Genomic DNA, 8,580 nt, shown 5'->3' with positions numbered 1-8,580 from the left:
TTTAGATAAATTCCTAATCAAGCCAAAAGACATAATTAGGGATATATAAACATGTTAAAAGTCTAAAATACCCCTATATGATTATAATTTGAGTTGTTATATCCTCCTCACAATTTTTTTCCTGAATTTTTTTGTCAGATTTTCCAAAAATATAAAAACAGTAAATCTTTAGTAAATGACAAAAAATTACAACACAGTCATAGATTTGCATTAATAATTACCCCAACGCCATCATTAATGTAACAGTGCAGGTCACGGATAGATTTTAATTTTGAACGTTTTAATTTCTGTTCATTTTAATATTAACCCATCTTCTATATACTACATTTTAAGAGTAAAAACTTATCTAGACAACAAATATATGTAATTTTTTTTTATTAAACACATATTTTTTGAATAGAACACATGTACATTTTAAGAGTAGAAAACTTATCTAGACAACAAATTTTTGCCAGATTATGGATTAAGGACAATGTTATAATTTATTATTTTCATATTCTAGCAAAACAATTTGCGAGAGGGAGAAAATATAAAAATATTTTTGGTTTTTTTTAACAATATTCATAAATTTCTTAGCCTAATTAAAAATTTATTCAAAATGAATACCTGATCTTAAATTTAATATTTTAATTAGATTTAAATAGGATTCTACCTGAAAAAAAAATCGAATGGTAAATAAAAATTTATAACCCCCCGGCTCCAAGCCAGCCCACAAAGAAGAATATTTCCGATAAATAAAGCGAGGGAGCATCTTTTTCCTTTTCCACTGTTGAGTACCTGAGCGAATAAAGCTCCCGAGGAGCGGTGAAACGGATCATTGACCCAGTAACAGGCGCCGCCGCCGCTCCGGAAGCTGACACTGTTAGCGCCGGCTGAGATTCCCAAAAAGCCAGTAAAGGCGAAAAGGGGTCACGATATTTTATATTTTCTCGGGCCTAAGATGGTCACGATGTTATCTGCATTTAAAATCTCCACCAAACAATACATTTCTCAACCACAAAACGACACGTGTCAGTTCGTTTCCCGTTTGTAGGGCTAGGGTCAGCGCGCACGTCCTCTGAGCGGGAGCATCTCTGTCTCGCCCTCTGCTTCTTCCTTCGTTTCTTCCCCAAACTTTTTGGCAAAAAAAATTGACAAACCAGATTTATCATCATTTCATAATAACAGTATTTTTCATAATACTTATAAAATAACTATAATTATAATAATAAATTTATTCTCTTTCTCGGTCCAATTTTTTTTTCCCTCTCCTTCTGAGGTGGTGGTCACTCGCAAGTTCGTGATCAGTTGTTCCTTCAAAACCCTAGCCACCATCCAGCCGCCTATTGTTCGTCCAGGATATGAATCTCATCTGTAAGTATTTGTTTTTGTATTGATCAATGCTAACTTAAAATGCCTTTTTCGTGTAATAGTGACGTAATGACTTTTGGCTCTCCGCATTGAATTCTCACAAGATATATAATTCTTCACTGGCAATTCAATTCTTGGAGCTTCCATCCAATTTCTTCATTTTGTTTGTTTTTATTTTGTCAAAATTGGCGTGGGAATTCGCTGCGGTTCATGAACTTTCGATTTTTTCCCTCCAAGACCTTGTTATTTTTCAGCATTTGCGCTTACTTGTATATCCCTTTTTTTTTTGTTCTCGCCCATTTTTAAATTTTACTCCTAAACTGTTTTCATGTGCCGTTGAAGATTCCACTGTTCATGGATCATGACCGTATTCAAAGTACAATTGCGGTCCAAGGAAATTTGAAAGCTTCAGCTGGCGTTAGGCTGGGTGAGGGATAGTTTTCTTCTGAATCATCGATGGGAGAAGACGGACTGCGCATTAGTGGCCTTTCAGCTGGTCTGGCAGTTATATTGAACGGGGAGGACAGTAAAGAAAATTTGCCGAAAACTCGGCTTTTATCATGTTGTGATGAATCAGGTCATGAGTCTGTGGAGCGAACCCTTGAATACGTGTTTGGCCTCCCCAATAGATCACTCAGTCCATTGACTGGTCCAGTTGATAGCAATATAATTTCTCTATCATTAGGAACAATTTCTCTAGATTTAATGCAAAATTGGGTGATTCATTTTGCGAAAGAGATGGAATTTGTATTATGGAGAATGGCTCTGGACGTGACGTTTTGTTGGCCTAGAAGATTACAGTATCTATGGGGACTTAAGAATCATCAAGCCGCCATTGCTTATAGAGAGCCTGGCAATGTTTGTAGTGCCAGGGCTAATGCTTGTGTTTGGAAAGGAAAATGGATGTATGAGGTTTTGTTAGAAACTTCTGGTATACAGCAGCTTGGTTGGGCCACTCTCTCGTCCCCTTTTACTGAACATGAAGGTGTTGGTGATGGTGATGATTCATATGCATACGATGGTAGAAGAGTTAGCAAGTGGAATAAGAAATCTGAAACATATGGTCAGTCATGGGTGTTGGTGATGTCATAGGATGTTGCATAGATCTTGATCGTGATGAAATACTTTTTTCAGGAATGGTAATTCACTTGGGGTGGCATTCCATGGAATTCGAAAAATGGGGCCTGGTTTTGGTTATTACCCAGCAGTCTCTCTTTCTCAAGGTGAACGATGTGAGTTAAACTTAGGGGCTCGTCCCTTCAAGTATCCAATCAAAGGTTATCGTCCTCTTCAAGCTCCTCCTTCAAAGTGCTATTTTGTCACCCATTTGCTGCAGTGTTGGTCAAGGCTTTTGAGCATGCATTCTATGGACCGGAAGGAGCATTCATTAGTTCAGAAATTGAGAAGGATGAAGAGGTTTGATTCATTAGAAGAGTTTTTCATCCTGTTTCTCATGCAATATGTGAGGAGCTTTTCTCTGTACTCGAAGCAGATGCTGGGAACACAGAGTATATGGTTTGGGGTCCACTGTTGTCTTTCATGTTTGAGGTTTTTGGATTGCATGCACCACATGATTATTCAAGCTTGGATAAAGTTGTGGATGCACTTTTAGAATTTCGAGGATCACATGTGCTGTTTGAACACTTCTTAAATGCCCTTTCATTTGGTTGCAAAACTGCATCATTAGTTTTAACGGACTGCCCTTACTCTGGATCATATCCTTACCTTGCTTTGCTCTGTCATCTATTAAGACGAGAAGAACTTATGGTTCTTTGGTGGAAGTCACCAGATTTTGAATTCTTGTTTGAAGGCTTTTTGTCTCAAAAGAATCCAAACAAACATGACCTTGAATCTATGATGCCAACTGTTTGGTGGCCTGGTTCATGTGAAGATGCATCTCACGAAGGTAATATGGTGCTGACAACCACAGCTTTGTCTGAAGCAATAAGCAAGGTTAGATTTTCTCATTGCAATAGCTTTATTTAGTTAATATCTTAATTGAATCTCTTTTTCTTTACTGTCTTGTGGTGCATAATACTTTATTTTGAAGATGCAGTGAGCCAACAACGGATAACCAATGAAAAGTTTGAATACATAAGCAACTTTATTGTTGAAGCCTTACATATGAAGAGTAATATATATGTCAGTGGAAAATGAGAAAAAGTTGCATTCAATGACAAACATGCAATTGGATTGTTTTGAATTTTGCGCTTACCTGGACTGGTGGAGTTAGGATCCCTTTTCTTGACGCATATACTGCTGTGCTATCATTGCTGGCGTTCTAACTTCATGTGCGTCAAGATATGTGTCAAGTATGTGGACACGTTGGTTCCATCACGCATACATGAAGCTAAACAACTATGAGAAAAGTTAGTTAATTTTACTACTGACAATGAGGCCAAAAAGTGTCTTTATCTAACTATTCTGCTAGACAAATCATGTTATATAATTAATGCTTGTAAGTGCTTATTTCTAGGAATTCCCATGTTAATAAATGGCTTGATTGGGCAAAATGGATCTATATGTTTCTTATATCAGTATTTTTGTAATTATGGAGTCGCTTTCACTTTTATTTGAGAATATCTTATCATTAATAGTTCCATCTCGTTTGGCCCTGACTGGGAATTGGGAACCATGGCTCATGATAAATCATATGCATTAAGAATATTATGTAAGGACGATGAAATACTGGCATAATAACTTAGACTATAGTTTTCTTCTGTTTGTTCTTCTGCCATGTCTCTCTTTATTTTCCTCTGAATATACCTTTTCTGCAAGCAGATTGAGGAGAAACATAGAGACCTTTGTCGCCTTGTGATACAATTCATACCACCTACATCGCCTCCCCAGTTACCTGGGGCAGTGTTTAGGGCATTCTTGCATAGTCTTCTATTGAAGAACAGGGGAGTAGATAGAAATGTCCCACCTCCTGGAGTTTCAAATAACTCTGTTCTTGTTTCAGTTTATACTGTTGTGCTCCATTTTCTATCTGAAGGATTTGGCTTGGGTGACATCTGTGGTTGGTTGAAGAGCTGCAAATCTGATGGCTCAGATGTTGGTTTTCTTCATAAAGGCGGTCAACAAAGTTTTCCTGTAGGATTATTCCTAAAAGATGATCCACATAAGACTGATATTTCCAGGCTTGGGGGATCTTATACTCATTTATTTAAACTGCACCCTGCAATAGATCATGAAAATGAAGTAGTTCGGTGGGATGAGGATGCATGGATGATGAAGAATGCAGAATAACTCATACATCAAGGCAGAAGCCCTGCTGCTGTTCAAGTTATGATGCTGATTTTACTAGAATCTCGAAGAATCCAATCAAGTACATGGCCAAAGGTTCTCGCGGCCATTGCAGTTCTATTCCAGAAAGACCAGCTCATGTCACTGCAGAATGTAGTGACCGGAGTTTGGATGATGAGATAACAGATAAGCCTGGCACAAGCGATCAATCTGAACCCGAGTATAGTTATCGCCATGTACATCATATGAAGAGTGTACTAAAGGAGAGTAATATTTCTACAGCTATGCTACAAGAAGAGGAACTACTAGATGTGTTGCTGTGGTTATATCATGTTGGTCTTACTACGAATTTTAAGCAGGTGAATACAGATGATGTTGAAAAAACTTGTTTTAGATTATACCACGTGTTTGTGTCATTTGACTTTATTCCTGAAATTTCGTGAAGTTTTAGTGGTAAGGGTCTTGGGTTTGTCCAAAATGCCTTAATTCTCTGTTGAGGAGGAAATGTTAGGGCTTATTATGAGGTGCGTCAGTCATATTCCCCTTTGGCTCTTGTCCGAAGTAACTAGGTATGGCTTGCTGATAGTTGATTTCTGCATTTTCTATGGGTCAACGCTCAATATTTCTGTGTCAACTGGAATTGAGGATGCTCCTCATTTCCGTTCTTAACTCTTAACTCTTTTATAATCACTATCTCCATGATTTTGTCCCAAATATAATGTTAAACAATGCGTTCTGATTTTCTAGTGTTAACTAGGAGGGGGGCTTGGGGAAGAATTTTATTTTCTGGAGGTCATCTCAGTACTGAATGTGAAATTTTGATCTGGTTTTGTAGGCATCATACTACTTGACTCATCAGTCACAGTCAATCTCCCTTCTTGAAGAAGCTGATAAACAAATTAGAGATAGAGCTTGCAGTGAGCAACTGAAGAAACTAAAAGAAGCTCGTAATGAATATCGGGAGGAGGTTATGGATTGTGTGAGACATTGTGCTTGGTAATATGATCATATGGAGAACCTCTCAACTCATTCTTGCTTTATCTGTTTTCTCCCCTTCCTTTTTACTCTTTTAAACCATCTGCTTCAAACAGTATTAGCTTGACAATTTTATGAAGTGATGTATAATAGTAGTTGTTGGAAGACACGTTGGGCCATCTACTTAAGCCCAATAGGTTTAAGTTAACCCAGCTTAGACCTAATTAGAATAAGTCAGATTTAGTAATTATTCTCTTGTTATTATTTGCATTATTTTTTCCTGATTTCTTGGGATTACAGATTGCACTATCTTTCCTGATTTCTTGGGATTACTGTTTGTACTCAAGTCCTTATATATGTGCGCTAGTCGCACTAGTGAATAATAGAATGATTCTCTCATATTGATTCTGAATCAACATGGTATCAGAGCAATGACTCAGAATCAAATTCAATTCGGCCGATATCGGGCACTCCACAGTGATGGAGGCAGCAACAACCCTAATTCTGAGTCGCAGAACATAGAACAGCACAACAGTGTGCGACCCAACCCTGCGAGTGAGACCTTTCCTCTCTCCGTTGTCGGACACAAGCTGAATGGGGACAACTATCTACAATGGTCCCAAAGCATTCTGATGTTCATAAGGGGAAAAGGGAAGGAAAAGTATCTTACTGGAGATGCTGCTCAACCAACACAAAGTGATGCCAAGTTCGAGACTTGGTATGCTGAAAATTCCATGGTAATGTCATGGCTAATAAATTCCATGAACCTGGACATTAGCGAAGAGTATTTGTTGGCAAAAACAGCAAAGGAAATATGGGATTCAGCAAGGGAAACATACTCATCCTTAGAGAATACTGCAGCTATTCTACAACTGAAAGGTATGATCAAAGACTTAAAGCAACAAGGAGAACAACGAGTGGTTGTGTATTATTCAACGCTGCAGAAAATCTGGCAGCAAATAGACCTCTACGACACACAAGACTGGCAGTGCTCAACAGATCGTGCGTTGTATAGGAAGCTGCTGGACAAAGAAAGAACCTATGAGTTCTTACTTGGTCTGCACTCTAAATTTGAGGAAGTCCGTGGCAGAATTATGAGTACCAGACCTCTGCCCTCCTTACGTGAGGCTCTAAATATGGTCAAATTTGAAGAAAGTCGAAAGAATCTAACCCAGGGAGTGTATTCTAATTCTAATCCTGAATCATCAGCTTTAGTGAGTAAAACTGCTAATAGTTCAGGCGGACGTGGAAAACAAGGAAAGGGTTGGTGTGACCATTGCAATAGGAGTGGCCACACTCGAGAAAACTGCTGGAAGCTACATGGAAAACCCCCAAGAGGCAGAGGACAGTCACGGTCAGATGCAAAAGGATATTCAGTATCTCCACAAGAGAATGAAACAAGAGAACCTGGAGCCTTAAGCGTTGATGAAATTGAGAACCTACGCAAACTGATTGAGAAATGCAGCAGAGGTGATATCTTACCTGAAAGAACAGTTTCTATGGGTAATTTAGCCCAAACAGGTAAATATGTTCAAGCAATGAAGGTTAAAATAGAAAAACCTGATGCTTGGATTGTAGATTCAGGTGCCACGGATCATATGACAGATGATTTGTCTTTGTTTAGTGAAATTAAACCATGCAGTGGAATAAACATTAAAATAGCAGATGGAAATAGAAGTAGAGCTCTTGGGATTGGTACTGTACATGTTACCCCTGAAATAAGCTTGTATGATGTTTTGTACGCTCCCTGTATTAAGTGTAACCTGCTATCTGTTACCAAGACTACAAAAGACAGCAATTGCAATGTTAACATGTTTTCCTCTCACTGTGTTTTCCAGGAACTGGACTCAAGGAAGATGATTGGCAAAGCTATGGAGTGTGAAGGGTTATATTACCTTGATGGCAAGATCAGCAAGGAGAAGAAGATGGCTCTTTCTGCAAGTATTTCTATTTCCAATAAAGAAATGATGCTTTTGCATTACAGATTAGGGCATCCAAGTTTCAGTTATATGTTGAAGTTGTTTCCAAATATTATGAATAAAAGGGATATTTCTCTTCATTGTGATTCTTGTCAAATTGCCAAGCATACCAGAAAAACTTATCCACCTCAAATTTATAAACCCTCCTCACCATTCTCCCTAATACACAGTGACATATGGGGTCCTGCCAAAATCCTAACTCTGACCCAAAATAGATGGTTTGTCACATTTATTGATGATCACACACGCACAACTTGGGTATACTTAATGAAAGAAAAATCTGATCTGTTTCACATCTTCAAACAGTTTCACCAAATGATCAAGACTCAGTTTCAAACCTCCATCCAAATCCTTAGGAGTGATAATGGCCGAGAGTACCTAAGTTCTCAGTTTACAACTTACCTCAATGAACAAGGAATTGTACACCAAACGAGCTGTGTCTATACACCACAACAGAACGGAACTGCTGAAAGGAAAAACAGACAACTTCTTGAGATTGCTAGAACATTGATGCTAACCTACAATGTACCACCTATTTTTTGGGGTGATGCAATTCTCACAGCCACCTACCTTGCCAATAGATTACCATCTAGAACCCTTAACTATCATTCACCAATCCATACACTTGCTCACACTTATCCAGATACCCATTTGATTTCCTCAATCCCACAAAAAGTTTTCGGTTGTGTTGCCTATGTTCACAATTATCATGGGGATAAATTCGCACCCAGATCTTTCAAATGCCTTTTTCTTGGATACTCACCTACGCAAAAGGGTTATAGATGTTATTCACCCAACCTAAAGAAAACATTTGTGTCTATGGATGTTACCTTTGTTGAGGACCAACCCTATTATCCCAAAAGTCCACTTCAGGGGGAGAGTTATGGGAAAGAACTGGCCTTTTTGGAAACATATGTGTCACCCTCACCAACGCTCATAGAAAACAGACCAAACACACTTGAACCAGACCTTAGAACTACCCGAACTACCCCTGAACCTGAACCTGAACCTGAACCTGAATCACCTAGAC

General features: G+C 38.5%; 1 pseudogene; it reads left to right on the top strand.

Moving 5' to 3' along the window:
• Window positions 1–1,199: 1,199 nt before the first annotated feature.
• LOC114739359 (E3 ubiquitin-protein ligase RKP-like) overlaps window positions 1,200–8,580 on the top strand; it is a 15,421-nt pseudogene continuing 8,040 nt past the window's right edge.

The sequence above is a fragment of the Neltuma alba genome, unplaced genomic scaffold, assembly GCF_004799145.2.
Source record: "Neltuma alba isolate B1F8T4 unplaced genomic scaffold, ASM479914v2 tig00013914_pilon, whole genome shotgun sequence".
Lineage (NCBI taxonomy): Eukaryota > Viridiplantae > Streptophyta > Magnoliopsida > Fabales > Fabaceae > Neltuma > Neltuma alba.
This window is presented reverse-complemented; position numbering and strand designations above follow the sequence as displayed.